The sequence below is a fragment of the Pezoporus wallicus genome, unplaced genomic scaffold, assembly GCF_028554395.1.
Source record: "Pezoporus wallicus isolate ANWC-B61680 ecotype Strahan unplaced genomic scaffold, APGP_CSIRO_Pwel_v1 contig_11133, whole genome shotgun sequence".
In the NCBI taxonomy this organism is placed as follows: domain Eukaryota; kingdom Metazoa; phylum Chordata; class Aves; order Psittaciformes; family Psittacidae; genus Pezoporus; species Pezoporus wallicus.
In genome coordinates this window covers 1,277,169-1,304,543 of record NW_026636583.1, presented here as the reverse complement: position 1 = coordinate 1,304,543, position 27,375 = coordinate 1,277,169, and the positions used below count along the sequence as shown (strand labels likewise).

Here is a 27,375-nt window from a genome sequence, read left to right as displayed (position 1 = left end):
TCCCTTTCCCTTGGCTGGCATTCTGCATGCTCCACTTCTGCATTTACCTTGAGACCCTGAGCTCATGTCACTTCTCATGCCTGTTCCTCACTTCAGAAGCCTCCCTAAAGCCCAAGGAGCTGCATCGTTATAGCCTGGACATTTACCTCCATGGGGACAAGTAGAGCTTGTAGCCAAATCAAGGATGAGGCTGGGAACCCTGCTGTCACTCAGACCTCAGGGCCAGTCCCGGCAGCATCCTGCCCCCCCCTCCTCTCTGCAGCCTCCCCCTGTGCTGGCACCATGCTCTTGCCAGGCTTCATGCCAGGGATATTTTCCTAATGGTTCCTCTGCCTGCTCTGCTTGCTGCTCTCCTCGCCTGCCAGCTGGCTGGGGTGGTCCTCGCTGTTGCAGGCAGCTGGGGAGGGGTTTCATGGGTATGCAGGGCTTGGGAGCCCTGTGTACAGGTGGCAGAGTATCCCAGCATGTCCTCTGCAAGGTACCAGGGGAGCCCACAGCTCTCCAGCAGGATCCAGGGCTCTGGCTGCGTCCTCCCTCAGGAAAAAGGGATGTGATGGGGGAATTCCTGGTCCCCAGAGCTTGCAAGTCTGCATAGCCATCAGAGATGCGTCGAGGAAGCCTCTTACAGAGGCATTGCAGAGAGGTGTCTTAAGGCTGTGCATAACTCAGGGTTTCTCTTGCAACTGGATGCACTGATTGAATGATTTTGGAGAGTGGACAGCAGATGAGCAAGTACCACTACGGTGCCCAGTCACCTGGCTTTGCTTTCCCAGTCATCCATATGATTTAGAGGAAAAAAAAGCTTTGCAAACGAGCAGCATGTCCATGTCTGTGGTGGGTCTGCTGGCCAGAGGTGTTGCTTTCCCCAAAGTTTCTCTGATCATCCTTGGTTCTGTTTACACATCTACCCCATGCCCAGAGCCAGCTCATCTTCTGACCTTTTCTTTTGCCCATCTTTTACCTGATTATCTCTGCACACTTAATAACTCCTTGCACAAGTAGATCAGCTTCTACCTGCACCTCCCCAGCTGGCATGGGTGGTTAAGCCAATTGCTCAGCAAATGAGATGCACAAGTGTGTGTTAAATGTTCCTCTGACTCTAAGTCCTAATAAAAAGCTAACCTCCAGGTGACATTGTTACAGCTTTAACAAGTAGAGTGCCTTAGTAAAAGGACTTCATCTCAAAGGACTTTCACTGGAGCCATCTTCTTCTTTGTGTGTTCCTCCCTCGCAGCGTGGGTAATTAAAGGACCAGTCACAGCTCAGAAGATTCCTTAGCGTTTGAGGATATCTTTCACTCTGTTTTTTCCCCTCTTCTCTGATGGCATGTTAGATCAAGCCATTAAGCAGCATCCTCTGTTTCTCCTGAGAATATTCATCAATAATAATGAAGAGTACTTGCTCCAGGGCTGCCCCCTCCTTGCCCAGGAATATCACTGGTACATGATACAACCCTGTTGGAATAACTCCGGCACTTGTTTTTGTTTCTGAGATTCATTTAATGTGTGATTTTATTCCTCTCTGGGACTGTGGAGGCCCTGCTTTGTTCTGGGTTTGGAAGCAGACAGTCAGCCGAAGCTGAGATTTTATCTCATCCAGTGGGGAAAAGGGTTTACATCAAAGTAATGCACAAGTGCAAAGTCCTTAATGCCGACTGACAGCACCGCTGTACAACAGCCTTATCTTAATTACACAAGGACCAGCTGTACCAGGCATTTCTCTGCTTGTCCCAGCACAGTATACTTATTTAGTGGGCTTGCATGACAGCAGAACAAAACCAAAGTACTTGAAACTGTTTCTTGGTATTGAGTTATGATATTTAGGACACTAAACGCAGATGGCAATCTCAGAGCAATGCACTGTGCAGCCTGTAAAGGGGTTTCTCTGAGTGATTGTCCTGCTCCTGTTCAACAGGTGATGGATGAAACCTTGAAATAATGATTCAGTAAGTAAAATAAAGGATTGGATTCAGGAGATGTGGACAGTGCTCCAGAATCAAGAATAGGAGCACACATCTATTGCTTCTTTGAGCACCAAAAAAGCATGCCTGTTGCATAAGGGATTTTCAAGGAAGTAACTACATCAATTGCTCAAAGGAAAATTACAGTAGACAGTACCTCAAGCTCCATTTGCCTCATACCACTTACTTCTTCCTTCTCCAAGAAGTTAATCAAGAGGTTTAATTCATGTTGGTAAGGTTTTTCAGCTGACCTAGAATACATGTAGCTGCCTGATCCTGCCCTACTCCATTGTGGGGATGGTTGATGTTACTCATGGACTTGAAGGGATGAGGGGTGCAATCACTCATCAAACCCAGTCGAAACCTGCTTGTGTATGTAACTAAGCAGCTCATGTTCCTGAGTTCCCGTGTTCATCCCAGACCCTGTTTGCCCACAGTTTTGCACAAGCTGCTCTTTGCTGTAATTGTGCTCTTGCAAACAAGTGACTCCATCACTCCCAGCCAAGCTTGATAACCGGGATCAAGCATTTGGAGCTCTCTGAGCTTTTCTCAGGTTGCTGGCTTGGCAGTATTATTGTTCAAGCATGATTTTAACTTTTGCAAGGTGAGCACTTGTCCCCAAGATGATTATCACAGCAGTGAAGGGCAGAACCCCCCCTCTGGAGTCAGAGACTCCCTGGCTGCTCTCGAGAGCCTCTGTGCATCCCTCCGTGCTGGACCACTTTCATGCAGCACGGCGCCTCTTGATGTGGGGATGTTTATCTCCTCTCAGTGCTTACCCATTGGTGTGTCTCTCAGCTAAAGTGCTTTTAGTCCGATTGTGAAACCCACTGTAGTCGTGTCTTTGTTAAGAAGATAAGCTACAGCGGGAAAGCAGCAGCAGCAAAAAATTCCTCCAGCGTGTTATATCTTTTTCTCCCAAGGAATATCGCTCAACTTGGACAGCTACTGTAATGCTAATATACAAGTCGAAACTCCAAGGAGCAAAATAGAAACATCCAACCATATTAAAGAAGTTTTTGTGTGTGTTTGAAAGCTCACAAACAAATCTAGATATTAAATTGATGTCCTGGCACTTGTGCAGTGTAATGGGCAGATTCAATTAACAGAAGGAAATACGTCCAGCTTGTAGTGTGGGCTAAGCAGCAGTAAAATCCATTTTTCAGGAGTTTCAAAGGCTGGTGCGGAGCTCCAGAAGGCAGAAACCCAAAATATGTGTATTAAGAAAAGACCCTAGAGGTTCAACAGTGACATTTGAACCAAACTGCTGCACTTTCGTGATGAGGAACTGTCAGGACATTTTGAGCAAAACTCTGTAAATAATCCATTTATATGTATAGGTATAACATGTTGGATACGTATAAATAACTGCATATGCTTATGAATATATTGCATATTGAATATATTCATATATTGAATATATTGTATATATTCACTTTATATTCAGTATGTTGACTATATTCAATACATTGCACATATTCAATGTCATTGATTACTTGAGAAAGATGCAGAGGTTTATTTGAGAGAGGTGCCAGGGTATACTGCAAAAAAAAACCAAACACAGAACAAGCAAAGTTATAGCCATTAGTGTGGTCGGATACCCAGTGTAACAGTAGTGTGTGGTTTTCTATATATCATTAAGTTAGGGAACTGTATACACATATATATATCTGTGAATGTATGTGACTGTGTGTATATAGTGTGTATATATGTATCTATACACATGAATACACAAACATACACTCAGATACATGTGTGATGGATTCTTGGCAGAATACTGCAGATGTAACTAGGCCAAAACTCCTGGTTTGGGAGTCCTAGATTTGTCATTGTTGTTTTCTGTAAGTGAAAACCTCATACGGTGCTACTCAATGCGCAAGACAGAAATCAGAGTTTATCCAGCCAGTCCAGTGTAGGACCAGGAATGGCAGCTCAAACTTCCCTACTTTCCTCTGGTCATACCCAACAAGTTTTAGAAATCAAAGGGTTGGGGTGTCCCCACCTTCCTTTACCCTTTAATCCTATTCCAGCAAAGTGTCTGCAGTTGTGATGCCATTGAAATCAACTGCAAAACTCCTGGGTGAATAGAAAAAGGGTTTTCCACTGAAAAAAAAAACCATGATATTTTAAGGGACCTGTATGAGCTTTTGGTCACTAGTTTGCTGGGTCAAATCTAGAAATCACGAGTAGCAAATCCTGCTTCCAGCCACAGACTCAACCTGCTTCTGGTTAATCCCTAACAACTTCTGCACACGCTGCATCTAGATGGATGCTCTGCCATCCAACCAGCTTCTAACACTTGTGTGTGGGATTTTTACTGCCTCTTTTCTTTCCCCCTTTGCTTTTTGTTGTTGCTGGAAACAGGTGATCATAAAATGCTCCACTGTCTTCAGGCAGCAAACTGAGAACAGATAATTTTCTCCTGTTACACTGAGCCACAGATTTATTTCCCTGAAGAAACCCAAGTGTGACTGCAAAGATAAAAGGGAAAAAAAAAAACAACAGAGGGATAAGCAGCATGGTGGTGATGATTAAGGTGCCCTTCCAGGAAATAAATAAATAAGCCCAACCTCCTGGCATCTTTGTGTAGGTCTGCACTGCGCCCTGTGTTGTTACCCCGGCTCTCTGTATAATCAGGACAGGGAAGAGCTGAGCAGAGTGAGGACCTCCCATTTCAGAGCCTCAGTGCTAGAGACAATATATACCCAGCTGACAGGATGGATGTGCTTTTTATTTAAAACACAGACAAACATGCACACCGAGGGGAAGAAACCCTGCAAAGCCAAATTTGCTGCTAAATCTGTTTACGTTTTGCGAGGTTCAAGATCACCTTGAACCATCTTTGCTTTCGCTTTTCCTTTTCCCTTTGAAGTTGCAAGTTCTACATAAGCCCTTCAGGAAAATGAAAAAGAGAAATTACAAGGAAAAGAAGCGGATGAAAAGCTATTTGTGAAATATAGTTTTTAATACTGACATTTTTAAAAGGTTGAAATGTTATGGCGTCTTTTGCAAAGTTGTGCCATTTCAACAAGATAACATGCCTTTTCCTGTTAAAGAAAAGACCCTCTTTTTCCCTCGTACCTTTGAACACTTTCTCATTTTGCAATAATATCCTTCAGCTATGTGGCTCTCTGTTCTTTTTCAAATGGAGGACAACATCTCTTCTAATTGTGCTTATGATACCAATTAGCATTGGGGGTTTCTGCTTTTATTAATAAACAGCCTTTCTAAGAGCACCGTGGCTGTCCTAAATATTTTTTCTCCGATATGGGAGTCAGGAAGGACTCGTAATTAATTCCTCTTTCAGTGAGAAAGCAAAGCTATTTTAAATTGCGTGCCTGATTGAATTACCAAAGTATTAGACAACTAACAGTCTTTCTTCTTATTTTCATGTTCTTTACCATGCAGATTCAGTTTAATGCTGTTTTCCCCTTCATCCTTTTCATGTGTCCTAATTGTTAGTTAAGTAGTGTCAGGGCTCTGTGTTATCGGCCAAGGCAGGTGTCAGGTTTAATATTATTAAAGATGCAATTACTCCTTTCTCAAGCACAAGCTTGTCAGTTTGGCTCATCAATGTATATATCAATACATTTTTAAGTGGGAAAAAAATATCTCTGTTTCCCATCCATAATTATCCCCTTGGTATCTTGCCCCTTGTTTTGGAAATGTCTCTAACTGTAACACACAAGAGTCCTGGGGAATGTGATGAGGTCTGACAGCCTGAAGTAGCTGCACAGCCAAATTCTCCAACTCGGAATTGTAGAACCATCTAGGTTGGAAAAGACCCTTAAGATCATCCCCAGACCCAGCCTGAGAGGTTCCAAAGCTGCTCTCTGCTGCGTCATCTCCCAGGCCTGCCGTGTTGAATGAGGGCATCTGTGAAAGCTTGGGAGAGAAAAACAGTATCTGGGGAGTTGGGTGATCTCTTGACATTGCACCTGGATCGTGTAAGGGAGCTGGGAAAGTTGTAAGGGAAAATGTTGGTTTACGGTGCCCATGGCCATTAAAGAGACAGGAATGAAGGGCTGGGAGTTTGTATGCTGCTGAGCCATGATCCAAGTATCTAATCTGGAAGCAGTGCAGGGGAAACCCTCTGAGTTATGTGGCTCCAACAACTGAATTCCTCCTCCTCTGTCCTTGAAAGCCAATGGGCTCAAAATGCCACCATCCACAGCTCTCATTTATTACCCATCCCCACTTGCATCTTGACTGGTCATTTCAGCACAAGGATGATGCACGTTGCCAAGCCAGTGTCCATTGACTCTGGAACTTTGAAGACATTCTTTGCTGTGAGACCTAATCTGCAGCCAGAGAGTTTCTGAGCAAACCCAGCTGAGAGTTCTCCAGTTTACAAAAATGCATAAAAAGCAATGGGCTGTTTTACTGAAATGTAAATGTTTATGGGAAATCCATGTTCCTTTGCTGTTTTCTCTCAGAATGTCGTACTCAAAAAGCACTTCCACAAAAGGAAACTTTGCAAATACTTAGCCAAATGTGTGAAACAATAGCTAATGCCCCTCTGCTCCCCCAGCTCTTTCTGATTTCCATTGGGGAAAACTAAAGTTTTCCTCACCTTTGAAATTTTCCACCCTTGAATTCTAGCTCTGAAATTTGCTGTCACGAGGCAGTCGTGTTATTGTTCTGCTGTAAGACTCTTTGTATTATATGGGCAATAGCATTAGATTGTTGCACTTTGATACAGCTGAATAGGTAATCAGCCTATGCTGTTTACTCCACCGTGGCAATGCCACGGCAGGTTTTGGTGCTGCAGCTGGAAATCAGCTCATCCGCTTGACTGTGTTGCACATCAGCTGCTTTCGGGCTGGCAGCAGAATGGGAAGAGAGGGGCTCAGGTTTGGGATCATTACTCAGTGATTTCCAGCTATCTTTGATTAATGACAGCTCTCTGGTGGGTCACACATGTCCTTGCATGGGGTCTCCATGCTCATGTGAGTGTGCCAGGTCGCTTTCAGCATCCATGGGATCCTCCGGCTGCCAGCTCAGCGGTGCATGGCTGGAGACTGACAACTAATGGTTAGTTTGCAAATAGCTGCATAAAAGATCAGAGGATAATGTGCGAGGGGAGGGCAAAGGAGAAGGAAGAAGGAAAATTACTGGTAGTGCTTAAAGAAAATTGATTCCCATTTCATTTTTATTTAGTTCGATATTAATTCTCAGCAATAGGGTTTTTAATGCAGAATTTCACCCGGCTTTCATGCAGTATCAGGGTCTGGTGATGCGATGGAAACTGTGACTATAATTAAGAGGGCCACATACTCATCTCAAACTTAATTTCTCCAGGCTTAATTCTCTTCCTAACCCAGGACAAATCAGAAATAATTTCATTTCCATTAATGCATTTCCCAGCCATGTGAATCTGATGGAGCAGAGCAGCCCTTCAAGTCCTCCATCCCCTGCTAAAGAGAAGACTTCACATGTGCTACAGCATTCCTGAGAATAGTAAATATGAGACCGTTAGATCAAAGTGATGGAGCTTTTGAGGTTTAAGGTTTTGAGAGAGACAATAAGGGGGAGAAGAGAGAGCACGACACTTTTAAAGAAAAAGGGCAACTTGGGAAAATTTACCTTCATGCAAGTACAAACTGATCAATTCTCATATTGTTATAGACAAGAAGGGAAGAAAAAGGAGGTCTCTACAGGTCCTTGAACACTGCCCAGGACGTGAGAGCATCTGTGTGACCTCACAAGCTGGCCAGATCCTTTAAGCCTGTCACTTACCGCCCTTTCCTGGGGATGCTGCAGGAAAAGATCCTACAGGTATCAGGTCACATCTGGGCACCTGCATCTGTGGGTGGTAATAAGGAAAAGTGTGGAGTCTCCAGCAAAATACCTGTAAAATGGGGCTTTTGGAAGAGCATAGGTCATTTTGGTCAGGAGGAACAAGAAGCCCTGAGTCTCTGTGTCCAGGAAAGGTAATGGAGAGGTTACAAAAAGGGAAGACCCTCTGAGCTGCATCAGAGGCTGAGAAGAACCCTGTCAGTGCTGCAAAGAGAAAGATGAGGAGGGGGTTCTGAGGCACAGAAAGCATTCAGCTCTGTGGGAGCTACCTGGCTCCATCCTTTCCTCACCTTCAAAATTCATCACCCTTGAATTCTAGCTCTGAAAGTTGCTGTCACGAGGCAGTTGTGTTACTATAACGCAAAGACCCTTTGCGTTATATTGGCAATAGCATTTGATTGTTGCACTTTGATATAACTGAATAGGTAATCAGACCACTCTTTATTATAGCCTGAGGATATGCCTTTGATTTGTAGAGGTTGGCCATTTCTTATCTGAGTTTGAAAATGGGATTATTTAAATGTCTATTGATGTTTTTCATGTGGTCTAACTGCGCAGTTCAACATGGTAATTCAACTCATAGCTATACCAGATTGTTATCTAATCTGATAAGATATGAGCAGCACAAAGCCGAGATGATGAAACAATCGGGATTGTTGACTCACTGGGGTCCTTCTAAATCCAGTCTGCTTTCATACTTAATTATCCTGTCAAGTTCCTGCAATCTTAGCTCCTCCAGCACTGTGATGGCGAGAGCGGTGGTAGTGACAGCACTTGGTGAATACGTAAGTTGATCAAAATAATTTCAGCCGATACAATGGCTATTTATGCCTCAACTGCAATATGAAAAGCTACTGATTCAAATACCCTAGACTGCAAAATGGCCCTTTTAAGCACTTCTAGGATCACTGAAAGCCGTTATTAAAGGTCTCTGGAAGTTAATGTTTTGCTAACATGAGCTGCTACCTGACTATCACATACCAGAGGGGGAAAAAGAGCAAGTGAATATTCAGCCTCATTTTCTTCCTAAACTGGGCTTTTCATGCTACCTACACCAGGCACTTTACCTGACCCTGGAAACTTTGCTGGAAACCTACAGTCCATTCTTCCTGATACTGCTTACATCATACTTTAGTCTTATTATGACTGCCACTTTTATTAAAGGATAATTAAGCTGTATTAATCATGCCTAAAAGGTAGCTTCTAAAGGCTTCCCCCACCACTTGCAAATAGGTCATATTTTCAGTCTTTTTTCTTGATCATCTATGGGAGTGATCATGAGAGTAAGCGTGGTATGACAAGAGATGATGGCAGAGGTAGTGGTGCCTATAGCAGATATTTGGGTTATTCACGAAAACAAGCATTAAGGAACAAGCAGAAGTCGTAGAAGTATTTAATGGTCTGAATTGAAATCATATTAATGTAAGTTTTACAGGGGTCTTTGCTGTTAATGTGAAGTCAGCATTTTGCTGTCATAGAATCATAGAATAGTTAGTGTTGGGAAGGAGCTTAAGATCATTTAGTTCCAACCCCCCCGGCCATGAGCAGGGGCACCTCACACTAAACCATCGCAGAGTAATCTGGGTATGGAGACCCATTGATGGTGATGTTTTAAATGGTCAGAGAAGGAAAAAAAGGGCCCATAAGTGTGGATGGAAATCCCAAAGATCAAAATAGCACTGTGTCAAGCATCTTGTACTGATTACCTCACTGGCAGATTCACCTGCGGATGTATCTGGAGCAATTGTTAAGAGCTTTGTTACGCTATAGAGCAGCCAGTCAAGCATCCTTGTATTTAAAATCGACACTAAAAATACCCAGATATTGAAAGATGCTGCTTTATCTACTAGGTGTGTTTTAAAAGGAAAACCACTGCTCCAGTTAAAAGCCTTATCAACCGTGAGACTGAGTGATTTAGATCAAAGCTGTTAGTGCTCCCTCTGAGAGGCAGCACCAGGTAAAACCACCCGCTTCTCAGAGCGCTGAGCACTTCACTGTGAAGATCAGTACTGCCATGCTTCTCAACATCTAGACTGTGGAAACTTCTGGCCACAAATGGTACAGGAGCCTTAATCCACGAGCCTTTCATGTTGGTCCCCTCGAAAATTGTAGCTATTATGTTTAAATTAATAATGCTATTTTCTGCTGAAATTGCAGAGTGCTGGGTGAGAGAGCCTTGCCCTGCCCCAGTATGCACGGGGTGACAGGAGGACCTGCCCTGGTCTTTCAGAAAGGCTGTAATTAGCATGGAAAGAAAAGACCAACTGTTGTTTGAAAATGTTAATGCTAAAGGTCTCATTTAAGCCAGCGTCTCTTGTATAAGCCCATGTTCCTCATATAAACTTATATAAAAAGAAGTAATTTTCCTGCTCTTTTTCCTTCCCCCTGTGGGGAACTGTACTTTTCAGTGGCTCTTGTCCCTCCCTGGCTCCATCCACACCATTTCTCCAGCTTCCCTAGCCCATTTCCAAGCAGAAGTGATGCCAGGAGCCTTTCTCAACCCCTGCTGCTGACCATCTCTCTCCCATCCCCTCCTCAGTCACAGTTCATCCTTTCACAAGCCACTTCAGCAGTGAAGGGTGCAGCTTAAAGCCAAACCAATCCCACGGGAAAAATCAATGGAGATTGATCAAGAGCTGCCCAGTAAAAAAATAAGATGATGGGAAACCCTCTTGCCTGTGCACACACTGAAGCTGTGGCCACCCCTTTGCTTGAGACTGTCACTATTGATGGGAATGCAACCGTATGTTTGTCCCTAAACATGTGTTCAACCCAACAGGCAGACAGACAGCAGGGCAGACAGATGCTGTGGCTGCGGAAGAGGGTGTTTTCTCTGTGCTGTCTCTGGGAATTACAGCCTAAGAAACCCAGTTACATGCACGTATATGACAAGCTTTTGAAACTGGATGACTAAAGGTGTGTGAGAGGGCAGGGTTAGAGACATGCTTTTCTGTGCTTGTCCATATTGTTTATGTTTGAAAGCCAGGGATTGTTCATTGCAGGACCCAGGTCCTTAAATATTTTCTGATGCAGCAGAACTAAGCAAGCTCATACCCAGGAGCATCCATCCTTTACACATGCAGGCAAACAGAGAGCCTCAGACCTTGAGATACACATTAGTGTTTGGCTTGACCAAACCTTGCTCGTTTGAGAACATTTTGTATATGGTTTCCTTTTAGTAAATCTAAGCCCTCTCCTCATCAGACTCTTCCACCCAAGAGCTCCTTTGTGCAGCTGCTGCCTCCAAGGGCTGCTGTCACATTCCCCCTATGCACATGGACCTGGTGGTGACCCTCATTCCCAACCACACCTGGGCTTGCTGATGAGGTTCAGAATGCCTTAAAACAGGTTAATTTGTAGGAAAGTGACAGAAATAAATTGCTGGCACTTTTGTGTGCTGATAAGTTTAACCTTTTTTTTTCCCCAAGCAGCTAAATTGCCAATCATCCGGAACCACACTGGAGTTCACCCATTACATAAAGGAAGCTGTTAGTCTCATTTAAAACAATATTGACCTTTTTCCCATCCTTTCCATTTTGACTAAATTACAGGATACATATTTGAAATGTGGCTTTTGTCTGACTGTAACCAGGTGACCCTGGTTTTTCCTCCTCCTTTTTTCTCCTCCCTTACAGCTTTCAACCTTTCCTTTCTACTTCTAACGCAGTTCTTCATTTAACCACCGAGGCTTTCAAATCCAGAGATACTAAGAGTTTGCATGATATGTATAATTTCCAGTTACAAAAATCCACTCCTGGAAACTAAAGGAGATGCTGGTGCACACTGGAATACACGGAGTGGGGGGAGCAAGGGGCGTTTTGAAATGCTTGAGAAGTGGCTCTGCTCTTCCAAATTCAGAGCAGTGAGGGTGTATGACCTTCAGTTTCACTCTAGTTTCATCTGCAACATTACCAATAGGTTCTCTTCTGGGAGCAAAACTATTCTTGCTAGGAAAGAATGTGTTATTTTCCCTTGTTTTTATCTTTGAATCAGGCTGTGAGTATGTATGGCTCCATGTAAAACCAGCATAACCCATTCTGAGATTCTTTCCTGCACATATTTTAGTCCATTTAGGGCATTGTACTGACCTCCAAAGTCAGCTTCTGAGGACACTGCAATACAAGAGTGAGGCCCAAGTTGTTTTTCTTTTACCCAAACCCTCTGATAGCAGTGTGGCCTTATAGGTAGATTCTATTTGTGTTTCCTTTGTTGTTTCCTTAAGAAACACAAAGAGACAAAGTCTCCCTGCTCCAGCGTCCTTCCTTCCTTCCCAGTTAGTGCCTAGTGACTGCTTGGCATTGACGGTGTTTCCATAGACTAAGCTGAAGCCTCAGCTGGGGTAAATCCCTGCATCTGCATTGCAACAAAGGATGGAGGCTTAGTTCCATCGACTGAGGATCTGAACCATTCATCAGTGTGCTCATGGCATTTGTTTCTTGTATTAACTTTTCCTGGATAAAAACTAAAAATGTTCCCATGTACGTTCTGCTGGCTCTTGGCTCACACAGAAATGTATTTTCTAATGCCAAACTTAAATTAATACCAGCAGTTATCTAATCCAGATGTTTGTTGGTTCCTTATATATTATTTTTCTACATCACTGAAGTGTGGGGTTTTTCCCTCAGTCAATCCTACCTTAGCTGTTCCAGTGCTTTTTGCAAGAATCCTGAGATGAAGGAAGCTTTGGGAAGCTTTAGGATTCCCTGGCCAGGGAAGCATTTATACTTCCATTAAACTTAGAAAATACAGGCCTCTTCTGTGGGAGCATTTATCCTGCAGGTTTGATTCCACAATATTGAGAGCCAAAAAAGAACATGGTCTTGTCCAGCTTTAACCCCTTCAATATTTGAATCAGTGATATTGAAAATGGCTTGAAATGTTTCAACATCTTCCCTAGGAAAGAGACATTTAGAAGCAAACTGCCAACAGAGAAAATCATTCCTTCAGGTTGGTTACTGGGACCGTGTTCAACCCATCTGCGGGAATATTTGGGTTGCATTGCTGGGCTTTGATCAACTCTCCTGCCAATACCAACATCTTAATAGGCTGTGAAGGGACAACTTCTTCCAACCACCATGTCTAGGTTTTGTGACCAGGTCTGGGGAAAAGAGAGGAACCAAGTCGACTTGGTTGCTACATGGGCTGCAGGCAAATAAGTTCTCAGGTTAACCGGTGTGTGCTTCTGTGGCATATCCATGCCTCTGCTCCTCCTCCTCTGCTTCCTGGGCAAGGAGCAGCCCAAACCTTCCTCCACAGGGCAGAAGCATTACATTTTCCCTTTGGGCTGGCAGAGCTGCAGAGATGCTACAGGTTGGGCAGAGAAGAGATTCAGAGCAGCCCTGCGGAGAAGGACTTGGGGGTGTTGGTTGATGAGAAAATGAACATGGGCCGGGAGTGTGCTCTTGCAGCCCAGAAAGCAACCGTATCCTGGGCTGCATCAAAAGGAGCGTGACCAGCAGGTCCAAAGAGGTGATCCTGCCCCTCTACTCTGCTCTCGTGAGACCTCACCTGGAGCATTGTGTGCAGTTCTGGTGTCCTCAACATAAAAAGGACATGGAACTGTTGGAACAAGTCCAGAGGAGGCCACGAGGATGCTCAGGGGACTGGAGCACCTCCCGTGTGAAGACAGGCTGAGAAAGTTGGGGCTGTTCAGCCCAGAGAAGAGAAGGCTGTGTGGAGACCTCAGAGCAGCTTCCAGTATCTGAAGGGGGCCTATAGGGATGCTGGGGAGGGACTCTTCATTAGGGACTGTAGTGACAGGACAAGGGGTAACGGGTTCAAACTGAAACAGGGGAAGTTTAGATTGGATCTAAGGAGGAAATTCTTTCCTGTGAGGGTGGTGAGGCACTGGAATGGGTTGCCCAGGGAGGTTGTGAATGCTCCATCCCTGGCAGTGTTCAAAACCAGGCTGGATGAGGCCTTGGGTGAGATGATTTAGCATAAGGTGTCCCTGCCCACGGCAGGGGGGTTGGAACTGGATGATCTTAAGTTCCTTTCCAACCCTAATTATTCTATGATTCTATGCTGCCTTGGCAAAGGTTTTGGGGTTTGCATTTAATTCTAGTAACGCTGGTAGAGCAATTTCTTATCTTTCAGTTCAACTTTAGAGCATCCAAACATTCATTTAGAAGCACACAATGCGAAGATGTGCATGCTGGACTTATACAGTGATAGGAGTAAGGTAATCCTACCTGCTGTATGCAGCCTGTAGATTATCTGGTTTTACTCAGCATTAGTATGCGCCTGCGTGTAAAATTGCCCCACACAATTATTCAATCTCATGGCAACTATTCAGTTTGCAAAGCAAAAATAATCATGTGATTACCCTGTAATTAGCTGATAGTTACTAATCAATTACATCTGCAGAGTTTGCCTTCCACTGAGGAGGTGCGTTGTGGTTTACAGGGAAGGTACGATGCCTGCCCCGAGCAGCTTACAGGCCTCCAGCCTTGCTTTGCTGCATGGCTGAGCAGTTCCTGTGCCTCAAAGAAGGAATATGGGACTAAACTCCTCATTAGAGCTGAACGGCAGGAGCTGGGCATCTCATGTACCAGCTCTAGCGTTGGCAGGGTCTGGGTAGGATGTGCACAGTCTCATTGGGAGGGGGTTAATACTGAACAGGTTGGCTGCAAAAGTGCGTTTGAATGAGGCTGAAGTGAAGAAAGCAAATGTATTCCCCAAACATTTGTATATTCCTGTTATCTTTTGTCTTCTCCAGGCTTAGCATCAGGGCTGCTTCATTCAGGGGGGGCTGTTTGACACCCCTGCAATGAAAATAAGCACGGAGTGATGTGTATTCTACAGGTTATTTTTTTTACCTTGGTATCCCTGTTTTCCTGAAGGGATGAGCATTACAGTCTACACACAACCAGAAAGGAATTTCTCCTATGTATGCTGGCAGTGCAGCTTTGCTCTTCTGGCATGCAGCTGGGAACAAGGCACTGGGTTTACCTGTCCCTTCCCCACTGAGCAACAGTGTCCAAGGCTGGAATATTCACAATCACTGAGAAAATGGGATTAGCAAATACCTTTGAACAACCACAGAAATCTGGTAAAGACCCAGATCTCTGGATGTGCACTCAGAAAACTCTCCCAGAACATCTTCGGCTCGAGCTTGGATGTTCATTGGGCACACCGAGGCACGGATGGTTTTGTGATATAAGGAGCAGTGCTGGGAAAACGGACGGGAGACGTGAAGCTCCCGGCAGGTTTGAAGAACAGTTTGATAAATATTTCTGCTGTGAAAGGAGGAAGTAAGACCTGACAAGAATAAAGATGTGTCTGTGAGAAATTAGGCAGGAATTTGAAGGGAAGGCTGGAAAGCTCAGTGCTGCGGGAGAGAAGCTTATTTTTGGGAGAGATGGGGGAAAAGAGTAGAAATATGATGGAAGAGGGAGCAAGAGACCTGCTCAAGGGAGCAAGAGGTGAGAAGCTTGTGGACCTTTGGGTAGGAAACTGTGTAGTCGGGTGCAAAACCATGTCACCTGCTCAGCCAGTCATGAAGGCTGGCAGGACTGTGCTGTGGTCCCACGGCTCTGATCCCTTGTGACTGGTTCCAGGGTGGCTCTGCCGGTGCTAAGGACCACAGTCCGGCCGGGAAGAGCCTTTCCTCTGAGGAGCAGGGCTGGATGCATGCACCTGCACGGCGTGGGGGAAATTCCTCCTCCTCTCCAGTGCTTTTCTCCCTCCCTTTCTATCATCCGAACCACCTATTAAGAAAGATCCCGACAACACCATTAAAATGTCTTGCGTCGATTGCAAACTCATTGTTCGCTGGAAGCTAATCAGAGCCCGGGTAAACACAACGGCCCCTTCTCCCCCAGCCTGACGTTTCATTTACACAAGAGCTCAAGCCCTCGCACCGGCGCTCTGCCATGCAGCCGTCAGGCATTGATTGTGCTATTCAGCAGGATGGCTCAATAATTACAGCCCCGGATCTCCAAACCACACCAAAGAGCAGGCTTACCACTGCTAGCCTTTGTTGCTAATTGTCCTTCAGGATACTTGAGATGAATTACCGTGGCTTACATTTTCCTGGGTTGTTTTTTTCCCTTTCTCTTCTATTGGGTTAAAATAAAGAGAAATCTTCCCATTTAGCGGAGCTGGACGGATCAGACAAGTGTAGCGTTGACTGTTGACAGCACTTCATAAGCAAACCCTCTGACTGCAAACTGTCTCATTGATATGTTCAGCTTGACACCTCGGATTGATTTTTGATTGTTTTACAAAGCTCGCTTGTGCGTGTTTTCATTATCAAGGCTGGGCGGTTTTCATACTAACACTTACGAAATGTTAGAGCTATTAATATAATTTGATATCATCTAGGCTGCATCTAATTGTAACAAGTAATCCAACAAATTAAGCCTCTTTCACCAAAGCTCTCCAGAATGGATTGCACTTCTGATTACTCTTTCGGTTTGGTTTGGTTGGGGGCGCTTGAAACAGTAGCAAAATTATTTGAGCTCTGACTTTTTAATCCTGCTACTTGTGGAGGCAGGATTAGGGATGGGAGTTTTAAATTCAAGACAGGAGAATGCGATCCGTGCTAAACCCAGGCTTATCCCAGTGACTTTATCAGGCAGGGGATGAGCATGTGTAAACTGTGCCAGGCTGAAGTTTGGGAGGTGATGCTCAGGGAAAGAACATTGCCAACCATTCTCCATGCACACGGACCGGTTGGATTGATGCTTGGCCTTCCTATATTAAATCTGCAGTCCCCAGCCGTCCGTGTAGTGTCACCCCTGTGATCCTATTCCCCATGCACAACCTCCAGGCTCTGATCCACCCTTCCCCTTGCTCCTTCTCATCTTTTTCCAACAATGAAACCTCACTGGAAGCCTCTCTGATCCTCCAGAAACCCCATAAGGTGGGTGTGATGTTGCTTGGTCTTTCCCATGCAATTACTGTGCTCCTGCTGATGACTCCAATGAGAGTTTTTGCCCAGGAAAGGCCTGGAGTCAGTCCTAACTCCCCCAGAAATTTAGGAGGAACCTTCCTTCCTTCTAAGACGGATTGAAGATACAGGTTATGGTTGAGTAATATGACTGCTGCAGGTAGCTAGCCCACAGAGAGAATGAACTCTTTCTGCTAGTCCTGTATAGCAATTATCCCTTGAAAAAAATACTGCCTGCCCTGCCTTTGCTTTTTTTTAAATGTGGTATGTAAAAAGCAGGAATGAAACCATTTATGTTGAATTTCAGAAGGAGGCCCCCAGTCCCTACGTGGAACAGTAGCTGATTTTGCACCCATACTTGCTTTATCTCTGCACGCAGCCAGTGTGATCACCCACACAGGGAGCCGAGCTGTGCACAGTGACCAGGCATCCTCTATTCCACAAGATTGTCCCTTTTTTTCTCCAATCACTGGAGAAAAAACAATCATTTCCTATCCCCTTTTCCCCCATTTTTCCCCCAACAAATGAAAATTTAATATTCCTTAGTGCCATTCATCATTGTTCTTAACACAAGATACAATTACCCATCTCCATCAGCTGGGCAGGGGCTGGGAATTTCCACTCATGAACACATGCCCATCTTAGTTTTCTTTATATAAAAAAAACATGGCCCTAAATAGTGTGTAAGCACTCTCCTGCGACTATACACCCTCTTCATAACCCTTCCACTCGAACAAAGTGATTGTCTGAACTGAAATCGCTTCACTGAGATGATTAAATTAGTTCCTACATGCCAGAGATGCACAGAGGTCTTGACATTTATATTTGGGTACTAGAGTCTGACATTCAAATGTATTCATGTTTGAAAACAGCACAATTTTAAAAAGAGCATAAAATCCATTAATATACTGGGGAGAGAGGGCGATGCTTTAATTTGTTTGGGGCGGTGCGAAGCGATCATTTCCAGGGGCTGTAGCAAGGGCAGACTGTGCTGGCTGTCTGGTGCAGGCAGGCAGATGTGCTCTGCCCAGCATCCCTCAGATAACCCAATACCAGTGTGCTGGGGTGGACTATTAAACCCACAGACACCAGGGCAAAATCAACCTTCCTCTTCACATGGATGAGAGGTCTCCAATTGCAGTAGGTTTGTCTTGATGTTATACAATCCACTATGTTATTGGAGTGCACCCAGGGCTGGGATGGCAAACCAACAAGCACACACAGGCTAAATCTCCAAAAAGGCAAATCTAACCATTAATGACATTGTTAATGAGCCCAGCAAGTGAAAAATGCAGGCAGCTTATTCCAAATTCACCCAGCACCCCCAAAAAAATTTTCTGATCCTGACATTAAGCCCTGTATTACGTGACGAGGATGCTGTAGGCTGATGGTTGCCATTTAGAAACCAAAATTATCTGGTTTTATAAATTACTTTTGGTCCAATGATACACTTATTTAAGATGTATATTAAAGGCTTTTATCAGAATCCAAATCCCATTGTTTTATCACAGCTTGGATACTCAAGCAGACTCTTTTCTGCCTGGAAATAGGATTTTTAACTTTAACACAGAGCAGCATCACCACTCTTCAATGTTATTTTGAGTGAGTGAATGCAAACAACATTGTGCAATTTACAGAAGCGGCTTCATTCGTGATATGACATTAGCATCTGGTACCTAAAGGAAACATTCTTCAGCGACTAAAACAAAAAAAGTCTGATTGATAAATTCCTGAGAGCAAATTCCCACTGCGCCAGCAGTGAGACAGCCCTGTAGTGTCATTCTTTTGCATCAAAACATAACTCTCTGTTGGGATAATCATGTTTTCCCAGGATATCCCTCAAATGTACAGGGAAAAAAAAAGAGCTTTAAAGATCTGGGCAGGAGCAGATGAGTGTGTATGACCTAGTGAATGAGCCTGGGATAAATGTGCATGCTCACATTTTGCTGGTGTGTGTCTGCACATATTTATTATTCTCATCTGCAGTATTGATGACCGAGGACCAATCTCACTGCACATGTGCCTTTCTCCCCACATCCCTTTCCCTTGACTGAAAAAAAAACCACTTGGATATATTTTGTTGCTGTTTTGTTTGTAAGCAGTGAGGAGAATGCTCCCGTGTTAATCCCAGTGCATTTTCCCAGGTGGGGAAAAAAATAAAGGCTCGAATCAAACCAGCAAACAGAGAAATCAGGGCAGGCCACTGCAATCAATAGTGAACAGGGCTGGGAGACGTTTCAGCTGTTGGGAGCAGGTCAGTGGAAGGGGATATATTCTCAGTGCTAAATATGAGGGGTTTATTATGCAGGGGAAACCCTCATTTTAAAGGGGCAGGATAAATCCGCATTCAGGATCACGATTAGTCTTCAAAACAGTGGAAATTACTCACATGGGGAGGACAACTGGGATCTCTGCTTTGGAAAAACAACTCTTAATTAATTGGGGAAAAAAATTGGCACAAGAATAAGTGTGAATATACATATGTATACATGGGTGTGTGTGCATATACATAATACACTTATTTATTATGCACGTGCTGGAGTGTGTATATGAGTGTGTGTACGTATGATAAGAAAAATGAGCTATAGCAAAAATGAGGGGACAATTATTCTGATCCTTTGTAACCCATCTGAGCTCTACAAATTATCATTGTGAGCAGTCTGAAAACAGAAAACTAAGCAGAATAGACTATAGGGAGGCATATTTAAAATATGAATTAAGGAATAAAATGCACAGAGACAGAATGCCACGTTTTGTTATGTCATTCCCTGCCTGCCTTTCTTCAGGAGAGAGATTTCAGATTAAATACAAAACTTCTACTTTTAAATAAACAATGAAAACTGAATAAATTGTTAATATTATATATATATTTCCTTTCTTTTATTTTTTAAAGTAATGCAGTACTGTGCAACAGCACAAAAAAAGAAAAAGAAAAAGGAGGGCATTAGGTATTAGGATTCCAAACGGGATAGTACATCTTTAATGATACATATGATAATTAAAGAATACAATAAACACAATTAGCATATGTTTTAAACAGTTTATTAGTGAAGCTTACCATAAAATCAGAATATATAGAGCTCCAGGGTTTGTTGGGATAACAGCTTCTAATCCTTAGAGTCATAAAATCCCTGGCTTGGAAGAAATGGGCATCTTTAAAATGATTGAATCAGCAGGCCTCGAGTGAAAACACACAAATTAGCAAACTCCAGCAGTTGGGCACCGCGCGATGCTGCAACGCGCCGAGGTGAAGTCAGCGCTGACACTGCCCCAGCAGCTCTGATGGAGCACAGCGGGGATGTGGTGCTGCTGTGGACATCCGAGGAGATAATTACTTTAACTCCTTCCAGACCAGGGACACCCAAATGATAAAATAATAATCACAAATAAAGAAGGGAATAAAGAAAGAGCCTCTATTTTGCAAACAAGAGGAGAAATGAATGATTAAATGAGTGATGGGCATAAAAGAGATCCCGGGCTCAAGAGCAAAGGGGGCTTGCTTGGTCTGCCCTGCCTCCCAGCCCTCTGATGGCATTCCCGATGGCGTGATGGGGAGCAGCAGGAAGGTGCTCCCACCCCGGGGTGTGCGGGCGAGCTGGAGCCCAAGGGACTCACCACAGGATTTACTGGCAGTTTAGAAGTGGAATACTTGGATTAAGAGGTCTGGCCAGGGCTCTGACAGTGCCCTTGCTCTGCGGACAATAATACTCAGGGCAGCAGCACTTTGTACTTCGCAGTCTCGCCTTTTTTCTGTTCCTGATGTCCACAACCCCCTTTATCTCTCCCTTTCTTTCTTCTTGACTTTAGGGCACTATGAGCAGCCAGGATTTTTTTTCTGCTAATGATTAACATATAAGCTCTTTACATCCATCAGCCCACCTTAGAGATAATGTCTTCCCTCTTTTGTTATATGTTTGCTTGTTTGGAGGGGGTGAGAATGGGTTTAATCATGAAGCTCTATATTTTAGGTGTCTATGAGCAGCAGGGAAGGCTTCAGATGAGACTTGGTGTGGGCTGAGAGGAACGAAGCTCTGCTGAGGTTTTTTGAAGAGAAGGGGCAAACTGTCAACCTTATAATGAATCCTCATCAGATGTGATGACTTTTCAGCTCTGCACCAAGGGAGAAGAATAGCAGTCAAGCAGTGTTTGAACACATTCTTATGGGGAAATTGAAGTGTTTGGATCCTGAAATTAGATCTGAAGACAGCCAAACATCTCCATCAAAATGGGAGCTTCTCTCAAATGAAGGCATTTCAGGTTTGCTTGGTCCCAGTCTAATCTGAACAAATTCAATCACAGCTCAGCACAGAGAGAGCGTTTTGCTTTCTCTGCTGCAATGGCAGAATTGGTGGGCACAGCACTGCTTTGCATGAAAGAGGCTGCCTGCTAATTTGGGTGGTTGGGAACAAATTCTTCTGAGTCATCTTAAGCATGCAAGGAATACTGAAAACACACGGCATGCGTGCATGCATGGAGACAACACATTGCTTTACATTTACCCCATAGCTTGGAATTTGTGCTCATATTGTTTCTGCCTGAGACCTCAAGTCCAGGAGATGGGTGCTCTATGTAGTAACAATGCAAATGCACAGCATAAACCAGGTTTTGTCCCCTAGATATTAGTCTGGTTTTGCCCCATAGTACTCTAAATACAAAGGAAATGAGCTGGAGGAGAAATGAAGGTCCAAAAAGATGAAGTGACTTCCCCAAGGTCAAACAGCAGGACGATGGCAAAGGCAGGAACATAAACATGAATTATATTGTCACTCTGCTAGAGGAAAAGGTTGAGATGCAGCTCATTTTTTTCCTGTAGTTTAGACCCAGCTTGACGTATTTGACCTCTGTTCAGCTGGCCAAGGTCCAGAGAAAGAAATATGAAAACTAGGATTCTCTGTCTGCTCTGGGGAAAGACAGGGAGGTAAACTGATGTGTGACTTGTGTTAACTCAACAGCATTGCCTGCTGGGGTTGGTCAGGGTCTAGTCAACTGCATGCCAGCAGTTGCATGCCAGCAAGGGGTTGGTCAGGGTCTAGTCAACTGGTTCTACTATTGACTTTGTTGGGTTTGAGTTGCATTTTAAGGGACAAAGAAATCTGGTCCAGCAACCTGGGAAGAGGGGTGGGAATGTAATTGCATCCAGGTTTTATTGTGATGTTTCCCTATTAGCATTGCCACTCTGATTCATAGCTGGTGGGGCTCACCAGACATGAGAGTCAACACAGCACAAGGCGGCTTGATCGCAAGCCCTGAATTTTAGCTCCATCTCCAGTTTTTTAGCAGAGGAATTCAACACCTAATGGAGCATTCACAGAGAATTGACAGGGAAGCCAGAGCGTGGTTATTCCAGCTTGTAAAACCCTCACCCAGGGCTTGCTCTTATCTGGAACAAGGTTCTGCAGACCTTCATCCCTGCCTTTTGGGAAAGAGTTTATTGTCTGGGGGGTGTAATGTTGTATGCAGCTCCCTGGTTATGGCACATAAAGCACACTGGCACACAAGTATGAAAGAATAAATAAGAAAAAATAAATAAGTGTTAAGGAATAAATAAAGAGTAATATGGAGCTGGATGGGGCTTTGAGCAGCCTTGTCTAATGTTAAGGTCTCTTCCAACTCAAACCATTCTATGATTCTATAATGCTATGATTCTGTGTATAATATACGCCCCAAATGAAACCCAAAAGGAGCTGGCCATGCTGGAGGGCTCCACACTCTGCTCCCTCATGCCTCTTGCCCACCTGTGTCCCCTGCAATGGGTAACAGGCATGAGGATCCAATTGGAAATACCCAGGAGCAGAATACCTTCCAAAAATGAGCAGTTAGAGCAGTAAGAATGAATCTGATTAAATCAGGAGCAAAATTGGGTGTCGGTTACCCCTCTCTGCTCTTTCCATTTTAGACAGCCACGACATTTTCTAAACTTAAGATTTTAAAGGAAGCATTTTAAATAACGTGTGCACTGATCTCTTTTTCATTCAGGTGTGAGCATTAAAGCACTTTGCTCTTTTTAACCAGCTAAACATTTGGCACATCACTTTTGCATTCTGAATATAAGGTAAATTTAGCATATGAAGAATATTTTCCTGTTCCCTTTCCATTAGCGTTTTATATTTATTAGTGAGAAACTCGGAAATGGTAGATAGTGGATTCAACTAAAAGCTAATCCTGCACTGGATATTTGACTAAGATATTGACTTTAAACTGCGTTAGTTATTTTTATAGGTGTTCTAAAAATAATACCATAGGGTTTATTAACTAACTCATATCCCACATAATTCGATATTTGAGCGTTGGGGGCTCATCTCTATGTTAAAACAGTGCAAAAATATACACAGAAATCTTTCAAGACTTCTTTGGAATAACAATTAAAAGATCAGGAATTTACTATGTGTCTCCACTACGCCTCAAATTGAAATACTGACAGTGGTGGGTAGCCTGTACACCGACATCTATCAGCTCAGTTCCTCTGCACAGACTTTTAGGATGCTCTAGCACGGATTAATGTCTCTCAGCAAAAGAACGTGCTATAAAAAAACAAGGGATGCAGCTGATAAAATTAATGAAACAAATCATTGTTGAAAAGCATTTGGTGAGGTGTGAATTTGAAAGCTACTTTCCTAATACAATATTTGTAAAATAAACAGAAATTAATAGCCATTCATATTAACATAATTATCTTAACTGAGAACGTGGAACTGTTGCCTGTTTTGTTCTTTTCAACTGCAGCATCTTGCTACAACTGTTTTCGTAGCTGGGGAATAATCTGCTTGTGTATACTGTAATGACACAAGAAATAAAACGTAATAAAAGGAATAAAACCTGAATTCCCATCTCAGCAAAAAGTAATTCCACAATCCATATATTTTTTGGTGGCTTTCCTCCAAATGAGGTGAATGCTTCTGCATGGCTTTAATTCCTAGACCCACATGAGAAACTCATTCTGCTTAATACAAAAAGCTTTCCCCAGATCTTAAAACAGCTCTGAGTGTTCCCGAATTTCCTGAAGCCTTGGAGGGTGATGAGAGTAGATACAAACAGGCACTTCCCCCCTCCTATCCGGCTGCAGCATTGGTTTCCCATGGGATAGCCCCTTCTCCAGCCATTCCCACTCAGGACGATGGGTTTCTAGGTGGGCATCCTGACTTCTGTATACCCATCAGAAGCAAACTTTAGAGCTTCACAGCTCTGTGCAGAGCTGCCATTCAGACCAGCTAATGTGTGAAAAATATGACGTTTTCCATGAGAAATGGCTTGGTTTTAGTTCTGTAGCTTCCTGGTGAAACCAGGCATGATCAGTGAAAATACGGATACCCCACAAAGTTAAACCACAGACAGAAAAAAAGGGAATTTCTTCTTTTAATCATTAAAGCATCCTAATAATTTGTTAGGCTGTAATTTGTTGAATCCAACAACATGGTGCCAGATGGTGCCGATGGGTGAAGGGATGAGAGGTCTTGGGCAGCCCAGGCGGCAGGACAAGCTGAATCCACCCCTTTGAGTTTCAGACATCTCAGTGCTAAAAACAGAGAGCAGCCAGCTTTATCACGAGGAAGCCGCAGCAAGATGGGAGAGTTTTAGCTTTGGCTTCAGTAAGACTTCAGCTCTAATTTGCAGTTTGCTAGGGCCCGCATTAGTGTTTGCACGCCTGCCCACACAAAGAGGGTAGCATATGTTTTAAATGGGATCCTTTCTTTGAAGCAAAATGAAGTGCTAAAGATTTTCATAGCAATATCTCCTTTTAAAAACCTTTCCCCATTCATCTCATGCAGATGTGAGTTAGTGTCTGTCCTCTGCATTGCCACTAATCATTGTGTAAAGTGTCCATCAGGTTCAGTCTGTAGGGACTGGAGTTATTAGAATAACTCAGTTTTGAACTCCTTGACTCAACAACCTCATTAATTTGGCCTTAATCAATATAATTCATCCAGCCTGGAAAAAGAATATGGTTTACCTTGACATTTCTTAACCACTTCTATTATTACTATTGAAATCTTTAATGCTGCTTTGAGCAAAAAGAAAGCTCTGAAACATTTTGGTTTGGAAGTGTGGAAGGGAAACTTTTTTTAGTCTCTTTTCCAGCCTGCCACGTTGCCATATTTACCACCATGCTAGCAGTTGTCAGAGATTATCTGGCTGAGTCACAGCTTTTATGGGCTCGACTCCGGTACTAGAGACGCGAAGCAGCTCCTCTGCAACCCAAGGTTTATGTTGGCATAAGTGAGATCAGAATTCGCCCTTCTGTTTACCATTTAGCTGAATCACCCCATCACAGACCAACTGTCATCTGTCACTCCATACTTTTAATGGTACATTGCACTGATGTTGTCTATTTTTTCCCTTTCCTAGCAGCCCTGTCACTCTGGTATGTGCTAATCGCTTCTTCCAAGCTTCTGTTGGATTTCTTAATGATAATGCCACTGCAGTTTGGGTTTTTTTTAAAGGAAGAAAAAAAAGGCAAGAGAGACTCTGGGGAGCTGGAGACAGAATTGGCTTTGCCCTATAACTAAGGCTGCGGGCTAAATGGACCTCAGTCGTTTGGAAAGTGCCTGCCGGGATGTTTTCTCTTCACAGTCTCTGGCATTGCTTTAGCTGAGGAGTGAAGGAGAAACCTCTCCCGCCATCAGAATGGGGCTGCATCCCTCGCACAAAGTGCACGGCAGAGAATTAATTCATTTTAAAATCACATTCTGTTCCTAATACCAAAGCCTCGCTGCTGCTCCGTTCCTATGGCCAGTGGACCAGAAATCTTTACCCAGCCCTCGGCTTCCTTGGGGCCATGGTGGTGACAGCACTTCAATGCTTATTAACCCCTGCAGTGCCAAAGGACTCGTGTGGCCCTGGCAAGAGACTTTGCACAGCGTCTAGCACCCTGTTCACATCCCCAGATGGAGAGGTGCTTCTCTAACATCTGCAAGATGAATCATCTATTCTGTGTTGCAATAAACAAAACAGGGAGAGTGATGCCTTGCAAAAGGCAATTCAGCTGTGGGAGGAACTGCCCACCCAGGGCAATGAGAAATATTTCAAGATATTATTCCCTGCCTTCACAGAGGTGTGTGTGGTTGTGGGTGCGGGGGGAACTGAAGCTACAACAGTCACCAGGGAGGTTTTCTACCCGTTTGTATACACTTCGATTGTTCCTCTAATAATTTTAGCCTTTTTTGTTTAGCTTTATTCTTGCAAACATCTACAACAAATTCTGAAGTTTTTTCGTGGCCTTTCCAAAATTACCCATCTGTGAAACAAACATTCACATTAACACCGAGCAGTGAATTTAGTGTGAACTATCACTTTGCTATTGCGGGTAGCGCCTGCGAATGTTATCCCGTGTGGGGGTCCACACGTTTTTATCTTGGCAAAGGTTTTTGTCCCTGCAAAATGCAAGTTAACATATGCAACGTTTTGATGAGTCCAAGTTGAGGGTAAAAACTGCTTCACTAGTTCAACTGCTATATGTATGCAACATACAGTATATACATAAGTTGTAGAGGTCCATCTGGTAAGAGAAATAATACTGTGTCATTGCATAATATGTGTCTGGGTGTGCGTGTATTTCTCTGTACTCCTTCTTTGTCATGATTCCACGGTTTAATCTAAATACATGTTTCACCTCTCTCCATATTTCAGGTTTATTACAGAGTATGAAAATCAGGAAGCTTTTTGTTCACTTCATACATCTTTTCCAACAAAGCCAGAAATCAGAACCCAGCACAGACTCCAGAGTGATTATTGTTACACATGATCTATGGAGCAGATAAATTACAGCTTGATTTTTATAAGGTATGTTGAGCCTGCAGGCTTCAGCAGAAACAAAAACAAAACAGAACACAAAACCTTGGTTTAACTAGTAATTTGAGGAAATATGACAAACCTGACATGGAAGTCACAGAGCAAATAAATATGCACATCCATCATTTTGTAAAATAATGCCTTTGCTAGAGAGACCTCTGCTTGCTGCAGTCTGCAGTGTGGAATTTCTTTGTGGTTTACTACCCTCAGATCCTGCTACATGAAGAATCAAGTTAGTTAGAGTTGAAAGAAACAATTATATGTACAAGAAAACCAGCGCTGTACAGTAAAATAACGCAAATATCAATCTGTGTGAATCAAAACTAAGGTGGTTTTAGGACATATTATAATATTCCTGGAATGTTTAGATGTGGTTTTTCTTCATAATATGATTGCTAAAATACCAATTGGAGAGTCTTTCCTTTTATTGTGAAATAATCTAGTTCCTAGAAATAAAATCACCTGGTGGTTATTGCAGATATAAAATCCTACTTCATACAAAATACAACAAAAGGCAGTTTCAGAGCTATCTTCTGAGCTCAATAGTTTTGTTGGTGCACTGGAAAGGAATTATGTACGCAATTCTCTCCTCAGGAATCAGCTTGTGGTAACTACTATCTTTTTGCAGCTTGCCAATACTTGGAAGGTTTTTGCGAAACTGAGGAACACCATCAGTGCCCTCTGTGTGAGATTTGCCTCTCCAACAGCCCCATCCCTGTGGAGCCACGGAACTGCAGTTATCACTGAGCCTGGGTTCACAGCACAGCAAAAGGCACCCGCTCAAAGAGGAGGCTGTAGTGTGGCCATTGATGGGGATGTCACCTTTGATATTAGGATGAGGGGTTTACTCAGAGTTTAAGGGTTAAGTCTAGCTGTTTATGTCAAACTAGCTGTTGAATACAGCACAAAACAGAACTAAATGCTCCGCTCCTAAGGA

The 27,375-nt window shown here is 43.5% G+C and overlaps 1 protein-coding gene and 1 long non-coding RNA gene across 2 annotated transcripts in view; one reads left to right on the top strand and one right to left on the bottom strand.

Annotated features, from left to right (window-relative positions):
• ARFGAP1 (ADP ribosylation factor GTPase activating protein 1) overlaps positions 1 to 10,854 on the bottom strand; it is a 282,268-nt gene extending 271,414 nt beyond the window's left edge. Inside the window, exon 1 of the mRNA XM_057400890.1 lies at positions 10,849 to 10,854. The gene's annotated coding sequence lies outside the window, so the exon portion shown is untranslated. The remainder of the gene's footprint in view (positions 1 to 10,848) is intronic.
• Positions 1 to 27,294, top strand: part of LOC130594770 (uncharacterized) — a 117,203-nt gene extending 89,909 nt beyond the window's left edge. The window contains exons 4-5 of the long non-coding RNA XR_008971161.1: positions 26,277 to 26,429; positions 27,067 to 27,294. This is a non-coding gene — a long non-coding RNA (uncharacterized LOC130594770). The remainder of the gene's footprint in view (positions 1 to 26,276; positions 26,430 to 27,066) is intronic.
• Positions 27,295 to 27,375: the final 81 nt, after the last annotated feature.